The sequence below is a fragment of the Daphnia pulicaria genome, chromosome 1, assembly GCF_021234035.1.
Source record: "Daphnia pulicaria isolate SC F1-1A chromosome 1, SC_F0-13Bv2, whole genome shotgun sequence".
In the NCBI taxonomy this organism is placed as follows: domain Eukaryota; kingdom Metazoa; phylum Arthropoda; class Branchiopoda; order Diplostraca; family Daphniidae; genus Daphnia; species Daphnia pulicaria.
The window spans coordinates 23442446-23460667 of record NC_060913.1 but is presented as its reverse complement, the minus strand read 5'-3'; the positions used below and the strand labels follow the sequence as shown (position 1 = coordinate 23460667).

The following is an 18222-nucleotide window of genomic DNA, read 5'->3' as shown; positions in this document are numbered from 1 at the left end:
GAAAATGAACACCAATTACATCCCAAAATTTTATATAAAACTCAAAAGGAATGCCATCTGTACCCGGGGCCTTGTTCTTTTTAGTTGCCTTAAGGGCGTTGTTAATTTCATCTACTGTGAACGGATCTACAAGATAGTTGTCACTCTTCGGGATCGAACCTAGTACTCCTCGATTCAACGCTTGAGCGTTTAACGACTGAGCTACCACTGATACACCCGAATCGTTTTTAGTGGGTTTTGTACGGGTAAGTGCACCTCTAATCCCTTCTAGAAATTTTCCAGCTAATTGGGTATTGGGGGAGGGCTGGTTCTGAAAAATTCTACTAAAGTGTTCAATTATTTCTTGGTTAATCTGCTCAGGTTGGGTAATTTTACAGTTATCATTAGTTTTGAGCTGAGTGATCAGAGACTTCTGGAAATTGCTCGTTGACTCGTTCATATGAAAGGTAGATGGCTCTTCTTCGGCTATACTTTGAACGCGTGAACGTATTGCAAATCCCCTCAATGCTTCTCGCTCCCAGGCTAGAAACTCACGTTTCAACTCCATGTAACGTGCATGATTGAAATTTACATTGTTCACGGTTTCTTTTAGTTGATGTTGGAGCAATTTCCTTTTGACTCTCTGATCACAGATTCTCTTTTTACAATAGTTCATTGATAATCGCCTGAGGCTAGGTTTGAAAATAATCTCCCACCAATGATCTACGTTTTCAATACGGGATGGGAGTTGGGACATTTCTTCAATAAAGACATGCACCAAGTTTATATATTCTTCTTCCTCAAGAATTGATGTGTTAATTTTCCATAAATTACTTGACTTGTTCCTCACTACACTAGGAGGGGTGGTGCTGTTTATATACCCTACGATTGGTCTGTGATCCCCGAGTGGTAAGTCGTGCAAATGGATATCAGAAAATTTTACGTGATGGTGGCAATAAATTCGGTCCAATCTAGCCTGGCTAGCCGCACAATTGTACGTCCAACAAGGTTCATTTTTCCGAATTTCTCTCCAGACATCTGTTAATGAAAGGGCTTTTACTAAATCTCGGAGGGGTTCTAGTAATGCTAGTCTAATTTTAGGTGGTGTTGTCTTGCTACTTTTACGGCCATCGATCTCGTCAACGGCATTAAAATCTCCCAATATAATTGCTGGTGCCTTATACTGGGCAACATAAGCCGGAATAGTTTGCCGGAGGAAAGAATCTCTATAACTTTTATTTTGGTCACCAGATGGGGCGTAAATACACACGAAAGCAAGACCCTTTACTTCCATGGCTATCAGCCTCCCCTCCGGTTCAAACAAAATGTTTTTGGCGCTCAGCCCGTGTCGTACTAGGATGGCTGTCCCATGTTGTCTAGGACCGAGATTTGTGTGCATCTGGTAATGTTTAGTAAATACGGTGCTAGAGTGAAATACTACTTCTTGCAAACATATAATATCAAGTTTATGATGTAAAAAGAAATTGAGTATTATTTGAAGTTTGTCAGGTGACGATATTCGGTTGATATTATATGTCGCGATGTTAGTCATGATTAATATTTAAATTTGGGTTTAGAGGGTTGGGTCTTGTTATCGTGGGCTTTTTTCCTTCTAACGGCCTCCATTGCTTTGAGAGTTTTATCTTCTATGGGGGTTGATGGAGTGCCGAGGGGGACGCCCAAGGACTCCTGAGTCTCACTCACATGACTAGCCTCCTGGCTATCAAGTGGGCGTTGTCCTGGCTGAATACTCCCACCAGAAAAAGAAATGTCTTCATCAGGATTTGAAATCGAAACCACCTCGGTTGCATCCCTCTCTTCAACCTCCTCGTTAGCCATCTGACCTATCGTGGATGGAATAGATGGTACTCCAGGTGCGTTTGGAGCGGGTGGAACATCGTTCCCCCCAGAAAGGGCGGGAAAATAATTACTGTCCACACCCGGTATCGAAACTGGAACCTCTCGAGTCGGAGACCCGAGTTCAACCAACTGAGCTACACCAGATTCAATTTCCTCAGCTACCTCGCCCGATCCAGAGGAAGAGGCAGTACGACTCCTCTTTTTTGATTGTTTTTGTTGGTCACGGAATTCTCTCGTATGTTTAATTTTCTTTTTCTTTACCGATTTGGACGCAACAGACGAACCTACACAGTTAGTGTCTTCAGCGTCAGAATCGGTGTCAGAAGAAGATTCAGTTCCATCGGGTTTTGAAATTGGATCTTCTGGAGCTCCATCAAGAACGACCACAGTCGACGTCGTTGGCCTCTGGGCTAACTCAGGGAATGAATCAGCGTCAACAGTTAGAGCAATTGGCATTTGCCCGCCAACAATCGGTTCTGTCTCCTGGGGCTTCCTAGCAGTTGTCCTAACTGGCCCACGATTTGTTAGTACACTACTATAGCTACGTGTTCCAATGGGGCCTTTTGAAATGGTGCTGGGAGTGGTTAAACTACGGGGTTGCTTGGGGCAATTAGCTAAAACATGGGTGGGAGAATCACACATGCGGCATGTATTAGAGACCGTCGTCTGGTCGCGCCGTACTGGCTGCACCTGTTTAGGCATTGTGTCGAATTACAAGTGTTTTTTTCGGAGTATTTTGTGTTTATTTGGTTCTGTCTTTGTCTTGGCTTGGGTCTAAATGTGGTGTGACAACATTGATGGATTTCTGTTCTGACTGGTTGCGTATTTGCCGACTTTTTCTACAATCTTTGTGTCGTGTGTATTTGCAATCTGTCACACGACGTGCAGCCATTGATGCCCGCGGCGCTATTGCGTAGCGAGCTTGTTGATCTGTGCTCATCCCCCCTTTCCAGCCTGCGGCTGCCCGCGGATGCCTATTATGTCATCAGTAGTCTCGGCATTGCCTCTAGGCGAACTCACAGAGGCTGTAGGAGTGGAAAGTCTGCACGGAGAGCGAGAGCAGCCAAGAGATTTCTTCCCGTTGGGTTAATCAATGCAAACTCGGCTAATAACAAAGTGCCTCTCATCGCTCACTTCATCCAATCTAATAATCTCGATATCCTTGTCATCACGGAAACGAAGTTTTCGGTGGCGGACGGTCCTGACGATGCTCGTGCTTTATGCCCAGAGGGTTTCTCAATAGTTCAAGTGTCTCGTGATAGTGTTAATCGTGGCGGTGGCGTTGCGGTGCTCTATCGTGATTCTATTGTGGCTACCGACAAACACCAATGCGTACCACAAAGTCACCCTACTACGTTTGAGTATATGTCGCTGGCACTGACAGTCAACTCTGTTGTTGTTCGTCTAGTGGTTGTTTATCGCCCACCAAAGTCGAGTTTGCCATGTTTCATACAAGAATTTGCCGAGTACCTTGAACTTTTGTCTGCGTCGACGGGGAAACTACTGATAATGGGCAATTTTAACATTCATGTCGATCGGCCTGATTCGCCGGCGGTAGCTAAGTTTTTATCAACGCTGGTGAGTTTTGGTCTGACTCAGCATATTGTTGATGCCACACACATTGATGGTCATACTTTGGATCTAGTGATCACTCGGTCGTCCGATGATTTTATCTATGATTCTTTTGTGTCTGACTTAATCAGTGATCATTTCGCCGTCATTTCTGTGGTGAGAGCTCATAAACCGCTCTTATTGAAGAAAAAAATCTCGTATCGGTGTTTTTCTGTGGTTGACGCTGATGAACTGGCGAGTGATATTTCTCGGTCTCCTCTTGTTTGCAATCCTGCATCGACAATCGACGGGCTTCTTCTGCAGTATAATGCTGCAGTGACTGCTGGTCTCGATAGGCTTGCCCCTATGAAGACTAAGATGTGCATTGTACGACCATCCAGTCCGTGGTTTAGTGGTGAAATCTCTGCCGCAAGGCGTCGGTGTCGGAAGCTGGAACGGGTTTGGCGAAGACGGCGATTGACGATCGATAAAGACATCCTCCTCCACCATATTCGTCAATTGAGAAAATTGATGAACGACACGAAGGCCTCGTTCTTCAAATCGAAGATTGATGAAATGGGTAACGACAGGCGTGGCTTATTCCAGCTGCTGGACCGGTGTCTATCGAGAGACAAAGTGTCGAAGCTTCCCGTGCATGCTGATCCGGCCACCCTGGCTGACCGGTTTGGACGATACTTCGATGAGAAAATTGTCAACATTCGTGCAAACTTGGATGCCAAGAATGCCCCTTCAGCCGACTCGTCTTCATCCGCCCCGAATTCTTTCTTATCCGTGTTTGAGCTGGTTTTACCCGCCGAGATTTGTGAAATTGTTGACAAATGTCCGGCCAAGTCTTCCTTTGTCGATCCCGTTCCCACCAATATTCTGAAGAAGATTATTCATGTTCTTGCTAAACCTTTTGCTAGCCTTATCAATCTCTCATTGTCTAGTGGTGTCTTCCCTGACTCTATGAAACTTGCCTCGATTACTCCACTGCTGAAGAAAGCTTCTTTGAACCCGGAGGAGCTTTCTAACTTTCGTCCTGTTTCTGGTCTCTCATTTTTGTCTAAACTTCTTGAGCGAGTTGTGCTCAGAAGGTTAACATCTCATATGTTATCGCTCGACTTGATGGTGCCAGTTCAATCGGCATATCGGGCTAACCACTCAACTGAGACAGCTCTACTGCGAGTTATGAACGATCTTCTGCTGGCGGTCGACGAAGGGGATGGTGCAGCATTGGTGCTTTTGGATTTAAGTGCGGCGTTCGACACCATCGATCATTCTGTGCTACTGAGCTGCTTAGAGTGCCGTTTTGGGCTCAATGGTGTGGTTCTTGACTGGTTTCGCTCTTACCTCTCTAATCGGAAGCAGTCAGTCCGCATCAGTGGGAAGTCTTCAACACCATCGCCTTTACTATTCGGCGTCCCACAAGGATCAGTTCTTGGCCCAGTTTTATTCACTATGTATCTCAGCCCACTTGATGACATTGTCTCCCTGTTTGAGGTGCTGCGCCATTACTTTGCGGATGACACCCAACTTTACAAAAGATTTCGGATCTTGGCCGACGGTTCTGCTCAGCGTGCCGCTTTTTCCTGCCTGTCTGACTGTGTTAAGTCCACAAATTCATGGATGGTTAAGAACAAACTCCAGCTGAACGCCGGTAAGACGGACGTACTGATTGCTTCCTCTGCCCGCTCCAGAAAATTCAAACCGGTATCGTCGCCCCTGGACATCTGTGATGAGCCGATCACTCCCTCTCCGTTTGTGAAAAACTTGGGCGTGATTGTCGACTCCCATTTAAACATGGAGAGCCAGGTAAACACTGCTTGCCGAAATGCGTACTATTATCTTCGTCGCATTTCGCGCATTCGAAAATTTCTGGATGCAGCCGCCTGTAACCAGCTTGTTTGTGCCCTCGTCATCCCGCATCTTGACTACGGAAACTCCCTCTTCTATGGCCTTCCGGATTACCTTCTTGACAAACTACAACTAGTGCAGAATGCTGCTGTCCGTCTGGTAACTCAGACTAAGAAGCGTGAGCACATTACGTGCAAGCGGAAAAGTCTTCATTGGCTCCCTATTCGTCAGCGTGTGATGTACAAAATTGCTGTCTTGGCCTATCAATGTGTTAATGGTATTGCCCCATCGTATCTATGTAAACTTGTATCCCCAAGGTCTGTTAATCGTCACCTCAGGAATTATAGTGAGATCTCACGTGATTTGGGGGTTCCGGTGAAGCTACCGGGGGCGTACGGGTCTCGTAGTTTCACTTATGCAGCGCCCCAGATTTGGAACAGCCTCCCCATCGACCTAAAAATGTCTCCCTCCATTGAGAACTTCCGAGCCGGCCTGAAGACCCATCTATTTAAACTCGCTTACCCCGACTGATGATTGTAATCCCTGCCCTTGATCAGCGCTTTTGAGCATAATTGATTGGAAAAAGCGCTTTATAAATACAAACTATTATTATTATAATTATTATTATTATGTCTGCATTTGCCCTGCATAAGACACCATTATTGGTTCCTTGTAGCTTCCAAAGGTGATATAAGACGGGATGCTCTTGTGGATTTCCATATCCACATTGACAACTCCAGTCTTTATCCCGTTCCACCTTGGAAGCGACCTATCCTGGTACGTGTCCCAAAAAATCCGAGAAATCACTCCATACTCACGCAATCTCTTGTTGAGCAGGCTAAGGTCATCATCGAATTTGAAATGTTGAATTCTAACGCGTACAAGGTTAACTGACCTATCTCTAACTCTAATTCGGACCTCTTTGCCACTAATAACAACAGACTCTTTAGCACTAAATTTATCCAAGAATTCAATGTGGTCTTTGACGGTCTTGAACCCAATTCGGAAAACACAAAAAGCTCGTCCTGGTAGGCGACAAACTGCATCAAAGATGCAATCAGATTCGTTACTACCCTGCCCGAAACATTCGTAGAATTCATGCCTGGTCACTTCAGTATTACCAAAAGAGATTTCGGCAGTACGTGGCCAGACGTCTGGGGATTCCGTTCCCATTTTACCCACAATAAAGGGGCAAGGAGACGGAAAAAGAAACAATACAAAAAAAATGGAACAAAAAGCAAAATGGCGCTTAACAAACAATAAGAGAAACACGAAAGACAAGCAACAATACAATAAAGAGAACAAAAACAAGAACAAATAGTTTTTTTACTCACAGCAAGATGTCACACTTGGGAGATCAGTTAGACACGTCTAGTCACAGCCGAACGCGCTAGCCAATTGCGCCACAGAGGCATGGTGATTGGTTAACGACACACTCGTCAAGTTCAACAGGCAAACCAAACATTACATTTTTTTAGTGTGGCCAACGCTAATAAAATGTTGCAGAAACATTGTGGGGCTTCCATAGTTAGAGGTTATCACGTCGGCTTCACACGCTGAAGGTCCTCAGTTCGATCCTGAGTGGAAGCATCAGTATAACGTTGGGAAAAAATAATCGTAGGAGAAAAGGAAATGAAATGGAATTAATAACTTGTAATGTATCTTATCTTAATGACAACTAGACTAGAACTAGTAGACATCTGGAAACTACACACAGACAACCAACCAATCATAGTAAAAGTTATCTCACGGTTCCTGGAAAGGAAAAAATTGTCGTCAATAAGACTTGGTTCATTACATTGGAATAGAGCGCAATGGTAAGCCTGGCTAGCTCAGTCGGTAGAGCATGAGACTCTTAATCTCAGGGTCGGGGGTTCCAGCCTCCGATGGGCGTCATTTATTTGCAAATAATTGCAGATGAAAGTTAGAAGTTGGGAGACGATCGTTAGAATTTTGTAATCATTCCAGAATAATTCTATAGCGGATTGTAGTTTCCATAGTGTAGTGGTTATCACGTCGGCCTAACACGCTGAAGGTCCTCAGTTCGATCCTGGGTGGAAACAGGACAATGTATTTTTAGAAAGACTATCAAAAAACCACATTTTGGTTTTTTGAAAAAGCCAAGCATTCATGTTTCTTGTGAAAATGAAATCTACATTATGACAATGTGAAGATATTCGCAATGCTGTATCCGGAGGAAGTCAACAGAAAGCGGGAAATCAATGATGACTGTGGTTGTTGAAAAAGGTGCTATAACCCCGAAGAGACGTCTTCTGTAGCCAAACGTCAATGACTGTTGTTTTAGGGAAATGAGAAATGACTTGCTCTGGATGGGGAAGAATTCCATAAACACCGGAGGGGAATCTATATAGATTACACCTGAACCTGGAACAGTAGCTCCGAACAGAGGAAGAACATCATGAGCGTGCACCCTACGCTGCAAATGTTCAGTAGATTTAACAGTCATCAGTAAAAGAAGCCATATCGCGAGTGTGCGCTCTTCATTGGACGCTTTAGTTGGTTAAAGGAGTCATGAGGCGAAGAAATTGAATTAAAAGAACAGTATTCATTCACCATGCGCCCCTGGGTGGGATCGAACCACCAGCTTTCCGGTTAACAGCCGAACGCGCTAGCCAATTGCGCCACAGAGGCATGGTGATTGGTTAACGACACACTCGTCAAGTTCAACAGGCAAACCAAACATTACATTTTTTTAGTGTGGCCAACTCTGATAAAATGTTGCAGAAACATAGTGGGGCTTCCATAGTGTAGAGGTTATCACGTCGGCTTCACACGCTGAAGGTCCTCAGTTCGATCCTGAGTGGAAGCATCAGTATAACGTTAGGAAAAAATAATCGTAGGAGAAAAGGAAATGAAATGGAATTAATAACTTGTAATGTATCTTATCTTAATGACAAATAGACTAGAACAAGTAGACATCTGGAAACTACACACAGACAACCAACCAATCATAGTAAAAGTTATCTCACGGTTCCTGGAAAGGAAAAAATGTCGTCGATAAGACTTGGTTCATTACATTGGAATAGAGCGCAATGGTAAGCCTGGCTAGCTCAGTCGGTAGAGCATGAGACTCTTAATCTCAGGGTCGGGGGTTCGAGCCCCCCGTTGGGTGTCATTTATTTGCAAATAATTGCAGATGAAAGTTAGAAGTTGGGAGACGATCGTTAGAATTTTGTAATCATTCCAGAATAATTCTATTGCGGATTGTAGTTTCCATAGTGTAGTGGTTATCACGTCGGCCTAACACGCTGAAGGTCCTCAGTTCGATCCTGGGTGGAAACAGGACAATGTATTTTTAGAAAGACTATCAAAAAAGCACATTTTGGTTTTTTGAAAAAGCCAAGCATTCATGTTTCTTGTGAAAATGAAATCTACATTATGACAATGTGAAGATATTCGCAATGCTGTATCCGGAGGAAGTCAACAGAAAGCGGGAAATCAATGATGACTGTGGTTGTTGAAAAAGGTGCTATAACCCCGAAGAGACGTCTTCTGTAGCCAAACGTCAATGACTGTTGTTTTAGGGAAATGAGAAATGACTTGCTCTGGATGGGGAAGAATTCCATAAACACCGGAGGGGAATCTATATAGATTACACCTGAACCTGGAACAGTAGCTCCGAACAGAGGAAGAACATCATGAGCGTGCACCCTACGCTGCAAATGTTCAGTAGATTTAACAGTCATCAGTAAAAGAAGCCATATCGCGAGTGTGCGCTCTTCATTGGACGCTTTAGTTGGTTAAAGGAGTCATGAGGCGAAGAAATTGAATTACAACAACAGTATTCATTCACCATGCGCCCCTGGGTGGGATCGAACCACCAGCTTTCCGGTTAACAGCCGAACGCGCTAGCCAATTGCGCCACAGAGGCATGGTGATTGGTTAACGACACACTCGTCAAGTTCAACAGGCAAACCAAACATTACATTTTTTTAGTGTGGCCAACGCTGATAAAATGTTGCAGAAACATTGTGGGGCTTCCATAGTGTAGAGGTTATCACGTCGGCTTCACACGCTGAAGGTCCTCAGTTCGATCCTGAGTGGAAGCATCAGTATAACGTTAGGAAAAAATAATCGTAGGAGAAAAGGAAATGAAATGGAATTAATAACTTGTAATGTATCTTATCTTAATGACAAATAGACTAGAACAAGTAGACATCTGGAAACTACACACAGACAACCAACCAATCATAGTAAAAGTTATCTCACGGTTCCTGGAAAGGAAAAAATGTCGTCAATAAGACTTGGTTCATTACATTGGAATAGAGCGCAATGGTAAGCCTGGCTAGCTCAGTCGGTAGAGCATGAGACTCTTAATCTCAGGGTCGGGGGTTCGAGCCCCTCGTTGGGCGTCATTTATTTGCAAATAATTGCAGATGAAAGTTAGAAGTTGGGAGACGATCGTTAGAATTTTGTAATCATTCCAGAATAATTCTATAGCGGATTGTAGTTTCCATAGTGTAGTGGTTATCACGTCGGCCTAACACGCTGAAGGTCCTCAGTTCGATCCTGGGTGGAAACAGGACAATGTATTTTTAGAAAGACTATCAAAAAAGCACATTTTGGTTTTTTGAAAAAGCCAAGCATTCATGTTTCTTGTGAAAATGAAATCTACATTATGACAATGTGAAGATATTCGCAATGCTGTATCCGGAGGAAGTCAACAGAAAGCGGGAAATCAATGATGACTGTGGTTGTTGAAAAAGGTGCTATAACCCCGAAGAGACGTCTTCTGTAGCCAAACGTCAATGACTGTTGTTTTAGGGAAATGAGAAATGACTTGCTCTGGATGGGGAAGAATTCCATAAACACCGGAGGGGAATCTATATGGATTACACCTGAACCTGGAACAGTAGCTCCGAACAGAGGAAGAACATCATGAGCGTGCACCCTACGCTGCAAATGTTCAGTAGATTTAACAGTCATCAGTAAAAGAAGCCATATCGCGAGTGTGAGCTCTTCATTGGACGCTTTAGTTGGTTAAAGGAGTCATGAGGCGAAGAAATTGAATTAAAACAACAGTATTCATTCACCATGCGCCCCTGGGTGGGATCGAACCACCAGCCTTCCGGTTAACAGCCGAACGCGCTAGCCAATTGCGCCACAGAGGCATGGTGATTGGTTAACGACACACTCGTCAAGTTCAACAGGCAAACCAAACATTACATTTTTTTAGTGTGGCCAACGCTAATAAAATGTTGCAGAATCATTGTGGGCTTCCATAGTGTAGAGGTTATCACGTCGGCTTCACATGCTGAAGATCCTCAGTTCGATCCTGATTGGAAGCATCAGTATAACGTTAGGAAAAAATAATCGTAGGAGAAAAGGAAATGAAATGGAATTAATAACTTGTAATGTATCTTATCTTAATGACAACTAGACTAGAACTAGTAGACATCTGGAAACTACACACAGACAACCAACCAATCATAGTAAAAGTTATCTCACGGTTCCTGGAAAGGAAAAAATTGTCGTCAATAAGACTTGGTTCATTACATTGGAATAGAGCGCAATGGTAAGCCTGGCTAGCTCAGTCGGTAGAGCATGAGACTCTTAATCTCAGGGTCGGGGGTTCCAGCCTCCGATGGGCGTCATTTATTTGCAAATAATTGCAGATGAAAGTTAGAAGTTGGGAGACGATCGTTAGAATTTTGTAATCATTCCAGAATAATTCTATAGCGGATTGTAGTTTCCATAGTGTAGTGGTTATCACGTCGGCCTAACACGCTGAAGGTCCTCAGTTCGATCCTGGGTGGAAACAGGACAATGTATTTTTAGAAAGACTATCAAAAAAGCACATTTTGGTTTTTTGAAAAAGCCAAGCATTCATGTTTCTTGTGAAAATGAAATCTACATTATGACAATGTGAAGATATTCGCAATGCTGTATCCGGAGGAAGTCAACAGAAAGCGGGAAATCAATGATGACTGTGGTTGTTGAAAAAGGTGCTATAACCCCGAAGAGACGTCTTCTGTAGCCAAACGTCAATGACTGTTGTTTTAGGGAAATGAGAAATGACTTGCTCTGGATGGGGAAGAATTCCATAAACACCGGAGGGGAATCTATATGGATTACACCTGAACCTGGAACAGTAGCTCCGAACAGAGGAAGAACATCATGAGCGTGCACCCTACGCTGCAAATGTTCAGTAGATTTAACAGTCATCAGTAAAAGAAGCCATATCGCGAGTGTGCGCTCTTCATTGGACGCTTTAGTTGGTTAAAGGAGTCATGAGGCGAAGAAATTGAATTAAAAAAACAGTGTTCATTCACCATGCGCCCCTGGGTGGGATCGAACCACCAGCCTTCCGGTTAACAGCCGAACGCGCTAGCCAATTGCGCCACAGAGGCATGGTGATTGGTTAACGACACACTCGTCAACTTCAACAGGCAAACCAAACATTACATTTTTTTAGTGTGGCCAACGCTAATAAAATGTTGCAGAAACATTGTGGGGCTTCCATAGTGTAGAGGTTATCACGTCGGCTTCACACGCTGAAGGTCCTCAGTTCGATCCTGAGTGGAAGCATCAGTATATCGTTAGGAAAAAATAATCGTAGGAGAAAAGGAAATGAAATGGAATTAATAACTTGTAATGTATCTTATCTTAATGACAACTAGACTAGAACAAGTAGACATCTGGAAACTACACACAGACAACCAACCAATCATAGTAAAAGTTATCTCACGGTTCCTGGAAAGGAAAAAATGTCGTCAATAAGACTTGGTTCATTACATTGGAATAGAGCGCAATGGTAAGCCTGGCTAGCTCAGTCGGTAGAGCATGAGACTCTTAATCTCAGGGTCGGGGGTTCGAGCCCCCCGATGGGCGTCATTTATTTGCAAATAATTGCAGATGAAAGTTAGAAGTTGGGAGACGATCGTTAGAATTTTGTAATCATTCCAGAATAATTCTATAGCGGATTGTAGTTTCCATAGTGTAGTGGTTATCACGTCGGCCTAACACGCTGAAGGTCCTCAGTTCGATCCTGGGTGGAAACAGGACAATGTATTTTTAGAAAGACTATCAAAAAAGCACATTTTGGTTTTTTGAAAAAGCCAAGCATTCATGTTTCTTGTGAAAGTGAAATCTACATTATGACAATGTGAAGATATTCGCAATGCTGTATCCGGAGGAAGTCAACAGAAAGCGGGAAATCAATGATGACTGTGGTTGTTGAAAAAGGTGCTATAACCCCGAAGAGACGTCTTCTGTAGCCAAACGTCAATGACTGTTGTTTTAGGGAAATGAGAAATGACTTGCTCTGGATGGGGAAGAATTCCATAAACACCGGAGGGGAATCTATATAGATTACACCTGAACCTGGAACAGTAGCTCCGAACAGAGGAAGAACATCATGAGCGTGCACCCTACGCTGCAAATGTTCAGTAGATTTAACAGTCATCAGTAAAAGAAGCCATATCGCGAGTGTGCGCTCTTCATTGGACGCTTTAGTTGGTTAAAGGAGTCATGAGGCTAAGAAATTGAATTAAAACAACAGGCACCATGCGCCACTGGGTGGGATCGAACCACCAGCCTTCCGGTTTTTTTTTTTAAATATTTAAACGATTTATTGTCACAATTAAAATTTCAATTGCTTTACAGATACTTGGGGCATTTACGTGATTTGTGACATAAGTGACTTGCTGTGGCCAAGGAGAAACATAACAAAGAAAAACAAAAAGAACCAATTTCGAGACGGAATTGAAAGAGGACAAATGATTTTGGTGAAAAATATAAAATTTAACAATACGACATCTGGGGGGGGGATCCAAGAAATTATAATTGTAATGAGAGAAAAATGTTGTATAAAGATAAGACGAAATTTGTGGAGAATTTTGAGAAAGAATATTTAAGGATTAGGAGGTGACATCTGGGGAGAATTTTTTGAAAGAAGGAGGCTTGACCAGAGAGACTGTATTTCGTTTATGGCTGGGGTGAGGTTTTGGCTGCGGGCGGTCCAGACGGTGATGATGTAGGATTGGATGAGTGCCAGTATTTTCTCTTTATTGGGGCCATTTCCAATGTCTCCATTTATTGTTGATTTGAGTGGTTTTTGACATCCAAGTTTCGTTAGTTGAATTCGGAGCCATAAACTGATGTGAACTTTCTCAGAACATAGTAACATAAGATGGTCGTCAGTTTCTTGGCCGCCATTGCATAGAGGACATTGGTCATTTCTAGAAAGTCTGAGGCTTGTGAGGCGCATTTTGGTAGGGAGCTGATTATGGTTGAAATCCCAGACCAGTTCAGCGTTTCTTCCTTTCATTTTGGCCACCCAACGCCAGATGGAAGCCCAGTCGAGGTCTGGTTTCGCAACTTCGGTTCTCCCTGGTTGCCCAAGGTTAGCGATCAGGTGATTGTAGGTGGCTCGGTGATTGGATACGGTTGACGATGTGAAGATGCCAGCTCTAAGTAGATCGGTGATGGTTGAAAGTGCGGTGGTGAAGTATGGATGTGATGAATGGGTTGCATTAAATCTGGGCTGGATGATTTGTTGAAGGAGATTCTTGAGGTGTGGACCCAACCAATAAACGGCTGCAGCTCTCTCAATAGCCTCGGGATGGATTAAAGATTTAAAGATTTGACGGGTGAAAAGGGATTGGAAGAATTGAAAAAGTAAGGTGACTCCAAGTCCACCTTGGAGTCGGGGGCGGATCAAAACATTTAGGGGTGGGTGCTCTCTTCGTTGTGCCCAAAGAAATTTGTTGCATTTTTGTTGGAGGAGAAGGGCTTGGGTTTTGTTGCAAGGGAGTACATGAGCTATATGAACAAGTTGTGATAAGACATGTTGTTTGATGAATAGGACGCGACCATAAAAAGTGAAATGACGGTGTGTGTTTGTGATAAGAATATTTTGTATGATGTTGAACTGTCTTTGCCAATTGTCTCTTACTGTTGTTTTTATTTCAGAAGAAAAAGTAATTCCAAGAATTTTCAAATTGTCTACTTGAGTTATCCAATCATATGGCCAAGTACGTTTAGGATGAGTTTGATTGAAATTGCTTCTACGTGGGATCGAACTCCTAACCTCAGGAATCCCAGCCGACGCCGCTACCGTCTGCGCTTCTATGGCCTGTGGACATTGATTTAAGGTCCAAGTGCCTAGACCAAGTAATTTTGTCTTCCCCTTGTTGATACGTGCATTTGTCCAGGCACAAAATTCTAGAATAATCTCGCATGCACGACGTACATCTTTCATTGATGAGACAAAAACTACTAGATCATCTACATATGCACGAACTTTGATGCGTTTTCCGTAGTGTTCAATTCCGTCAATACCCCTAGACAAGCAAACTAAAAGCGGTTCAATATAGAGGGCAAACAGATGGACTGACAGAGGGCACCCCTGTCGCACGGATTGTGCATTGTCCACAGTGCCGACTATGTCATTACCGTTCAATGGGCATAGTTCAGTTATACTGTATAGCGTTTTCAACCAATCAACAAACAGGGGGGGATAGCCCATGGCTGTCATCACTTCCCACAGAACGTCTCGATTGACAAGGTCATATGCTTTCTCTAAATCGTACGCGATAATGGCGGCCGGTTTGAGAGAAGATACCTCTTTTGATTTACGACCTGTATTATCAATGACATCTCGGATTAAACACAAGCTGTCAAAGATATAGCGGCCGGGTACACCACCTTTTTGATGTGAGTCTAGAGAGTTTTGAAGAGATTTTCTCAGACGAAAAGCCAATACTGACGCGATTAACTTGTAATCGGTATTTAACAAAGAGATTGGTCGGTAATCGGTGATTTTACTCGGTGTTGGGATTTTTGGGACTAATCTTATAGCTGCCCTTCCCTGCGACGGCTGGAGTTTTCTTTTGTCGAGGACGCAATTCATCATTTCCAGAAAATGAACACCAATTACATCCCAAAATTTTATATAAAACTCAAAAGGAATGCCATCTGTACCCGGGGCCTTGTTCTTTTTAGTTGCCTTAAGGGCGTTGTTAATTTCATCTACTGTGAACGGATCTACAAGATAGTTGTCACTCTTCGGGATCGAACCTAGTACTCCTCGATTCAACGCTTGAGCGTTTAACGACTGAGCTACCACTGATACACCCGAATCGTTTTTAGTGGGTTTTGTACGGGTAAGTGCACCTCTAATCCCTTCTAGAAATTTTCCAGCTAATTGGGTATTGGGGGAGGGCTGGTTCTGAAAAATTCTACTAAAGTGTTCAATTATTTCTTGGTTAATCTGCTCAGGTTGGGTAATTTTACAGTTATCATTAGTTTTGAGCTGAGTGATCAGAGACTTCTGGAAATTGCTCGTTGACTCGTTCATATGAAAGGTAGATGGCTCTTCTTCGGCTATACTTTGAACGCGTGAACGTATTGCAAATCCCCTCAATGCTTCTCGCTCCCAGGCTAGAAACTCACGTTTCAACTCCATGTAACGTGCATGATTGAAATTTACATTGTTCACGGTTTCTTTTAGTTGATGTTGGAGCAATTTCCTTTTGACTCTCTGATCACAGATTCTCTTTTTACAATAGTTCATTGATAATCGCCTGAGGCTAGGTTTGAAAATAATCTCCCACCAATGATCTACGTTTTCAATACGGGATGGGAGTTGGGACATTTCTTCAATAAAGACATGCACCAAGTTTATATATTCTTCTTCCTCAAGAATTGATGTGTTAATTTTCCATAAATTACTTGACTTGTTCCTCACTACACTAGGAGGGGTGGTGCTGTTTATATACCCTACGATTGGTCTGTGATCCCCGAGTGGTAAGTCGTGCAAATGGATATCAGAAAATTTTACGTGATGGTGGCAATAAATTCGGTCCAATCTAGCCTGGCTAGCCGCACAATTGTACGTTCAACAAGGTTCATTTTTCCGAATTTCTCTCCAGACATCTGTTAATGAAAGGGCTTTTACTAAATCTCGGAGGGGTTCTAGTAATGCTAGTCTAATTTTAGGTGGTGTTGTCTTGCTACTTTTACGGTCATCGATCTCGTCAACGGCATTAAAATCTCCCAATATAATTGCTGGTGCCTTATACTGGGCAACATAAGCCGGAATAGTTTGCCGGAGGAAAGAATCTCTATAACTTTTATTTTGGTCACCAGATGGGGCGTAAATACACACGAAAGCAAGACCCTTTACTTCCATGGCTATCAGCCTCCCCTCCGGTTCAAACAAAATGTTTTTGGCGCTCAGCCCGTGTCGTACTAGGATGGCTGTCCCATGTTGTCTAGGACCGAGATTTGTGTGCATCTGGTAATGTTTAGTAAATACGGTGCTAGAGTGAAATACTACTTCTTGCAAACATATAATATCAAGTTTATGATGTAAAAAGAAATTGAGTATTATTTGAAGTTTGTCAGGTGACGATATTCGGTTGATATTATATGTCGCGATGTTAGTCATGATTAATATTTAAATTTGGGTTTAGAGGGTTGGGTCTTGTTATCGTGGGCTTTTTTCCTTCTAACGGCCTCCATTGCTTTGAGAGTTTTATCTTCTATGGGGGTTGATGGAGTGCCGAGGGGGACGCCCGAGTCTCACTCACATGACTAGCCTCCTGGCTATCAAGTGGGCGTTGTCCTGGCTGAATACTCCCACCAGAAAAAGAAATGTCTTCATCAGGATTTGAAATCGAAACCACCTCGGTTGCATCCCTCTCTTCAACCTCCTCGTTAGCCATCTGACCTATCGTGGATGGAATAGATGGTACTCCAGGTGCGTTTGGAGCGGGTGGAACATCGTTCCCCCCAGAAAGGGCGGGAAAATAATTACTGTCCACACCCGGTATCGAAACTGGAACCTCTCGAGTCGGAGACCCGAGTTCAACCAACTGAGCTACACCAGATACAATTTCCTCAGCTACCTCGCCCGAGCCAGAGGAAGAGGCAGTACGACTCCTCTTTTTTGATTGTTTTTGTTGGTCACGGAATTCTCTCGTATGTTTAATTTTCTTTTTCTTTACCGATTTGGACGCAACAGACGAACCTACACAGTTAGTGTCTTCAGCGTCAGAATCGGTGTCAGAAGAAGATTCAGTTCCATCGGGTTTTGAAATTGGATCTTCTGGAGCTCCATCAAGAACGACCACAGTCGACGTCGTTGGCCTCTGGGCTAACTCAGGGAATGAATCAGCGTCAACAGTTAGAGCAATTGGCATTTGCCCGCCAACAATCGGTTCTGTCTCCTGGGGCTTCCTAGCAGTTGTCCTAACTGGCCCACGATTTGTTAGTACACTACTATAGCTACGTGTTCCAATGGGGCCTTTTGAAATGGTGCTGGGAGTGGTTAAACTACGGGGTTGCTTGGGGCAATTAGCTAAAACATGGGTGGGAGAATCACACATGCGGCATGTATTAGAGACCGTCGTCTGGTCGCGCCGTACTGGCTGCACCTGTTTAGGCATTGTGTCGAATTACAAGTGTTTTTTTCGGAGTATTTTGTGTTTATTTGGTTCTGTCTTTGTCTTGGCTTGGGTCTAAATGTGGTGTGACAACATTGATGGATTTCTGTTCTGACTGGTTGCGTATTTGCCGACTTTTTCTACAATCTTTGTGTCGTGTGTATTTGCAATCTGTCACACGACGTGCAGCCATTGATGCCCGCGGCGCTATTGCGTAGCGAGCTTGTTGATCTGTGCTCATCCCCCCTTTCCAGCCTGCGGCTGCCCGCGGATGCCTATTATGTCATCAGTAGTCTCGGCATTGCCTCTAGGCGAACTCACAGAGGCTGTAGGAGTGGAAAGTCTGCACGGAGAGCGAGAGCAGCCAAGAGATTTCTTCCCGTTGGGTTAATCAATGCAAACTCGGCTAATAACAAAGTGCCTCTCATCGCTCACTTCATCCAATCTAATAATCTCGATATCCTTGTCATCACGGAAACGAAGTTTTCGGTGGCGGACGGTCCTGACGATGCTCGTGCTTTATGCCCAGAGGGTTTCTCAATAGTTCAAGTGTCTCGTGATAGTG

General features: G+C 43.6%; 16 non-coding genes across 16 annotated transcripts; 12 read left to right on the top strand and 4 right to left on the bottom strand.

Moving 5' to 3' along the window:
• Window positions 1-7237: 7237 nt before the first annotated feature.
• Trnav-aac lies at window positions 7238-7310 on the top strand. Its single transcript has one exon. It is a non-coding gene; the product is annotated as a tRNA-Val (tRNA).
• A 515-nt stretch (window positions 7311-7825) lies between these two features.
• Window positions 7826-7899, bottom strand: Trnan-guu. Its single transcript has one exon. It is a non-coding gene; the product is annotated as a tRNA-Asn (tRNA).
• Window positions 7900-8004: 105 nt separating this feature from the next.
• On the top strand, window positions 8005-8077 carry Trnav-cac. Its single transcript has one exon. It is a non-coding gene; the product is annotated as a tRNA-Val (tRNA).
• Window positions 8078-8307: 230 nt separating this feature from the next.
• On the top strand, window positions 8308-8380 carry Trnak-cuu. Its single transcript has one exon. It is a non-coding gene; the product is annotated as a tRNA-Lys (tRNA).
• Window positions 8381-8477: 97 nt separating this feature from the next.
• Window positions 8478-8550, top strand: Trnav-aac. Its single transcript has one exon. It is a non-coding gene; the product is annotated as a tRNA-Val (tRNA).
• A 515-nt stretch (window positions 8551-9065) lies between these two features.
• On the bottom strand, window positions 9066-9139 carry Trnan-guu. Its single transcript has one exon. It is a non-coding gene; the product is annotated as a tRNA-Asn (tRNA).
• A 105-nt stretch (window positions 9140-9244) lies between these two features.
• Window positions 9245-9317, top strand: Trnav-cac. The gene has a single exon. It is a non-coding gene; the product is annotated as a tRNA-Val (tRNA).
• Window positions 9318-9547: 230 nt separating this feature from the next.
• Trnak-cuu lies at window positions 9548-9620 on the top strand. The gene has a single exon. It is a non-coding gene; the product is annotated as a tRNA-Lys (tRNA).
• A 97-nt stretch (window positions 9621-9717) lies between these two features.
• Trnav-aac lies at window positions 9718-9790 on the top strand. The gene has a single exon. It is a non-coding gene; the product is annotated as a tRNA-Val (tRNA).
• A 515-nt stretch (window positions 9791-10305) lies between these two features.
• On the bottom strand, window positions 10306-10379 carry Trnan-guu. Its single transcript has one exon. It is a non-coding gene; the product is annotated as a tRNA-Asn (tRNA).
• A 104-nt stretch (window positions 10380-10483) lies between these two features.
• Trnav-cac lies at window positions 10484-10556 on the top strand. The gene has a single exon. It is a non-coding gene; the product is annotated as a tRNA-Val (tRNA).
• A 400-nt stretch (window positions 10557-10956) lies between these two features.
• Window positions 10957-11029, top strand: Trnav-aac. Its single transcript has one exon. It is a non-coding gene; the product is annotated as a tRNA-Val (tRNA).
• A 515-nt stretch (window positions 11030-11544) lies between these two features.
• On the bottom strand, window positions 11545-11618 carry Trnan-guu. The gene has a single exon. It is a non-coding gene; the product is annotated as a tRNA-Asn (tRNA).
• Window positions 11619-11723: 105 nt separating this feature from the next.
• Window positions 11724-11796, top strand: Trnav-cac. The gene has a single exon. It is a non-coding gene; the product is annotated as a tRNA-Val (tRNA).
• Window positions 11797-12026: 230 nt separating this feature from the next.
• Trnak-cuu lies at window positions 12027-12099 on the top strand. The gene has a single exon. It is a non-coding gene; the product is annotated as a tRNA-Lys (tRNA).
• Window positions 12100-12196: 97 nt separating this feature from the next.
• On the top strand, window positions 12197-12269 carry Trnav-aac. The gene has a single exon. It is a non-coding gene; the product is annotated as a tRNA-Val (tRNA).
• Window positions 12270-18222: the final 5953 nt, after the last annotated feature.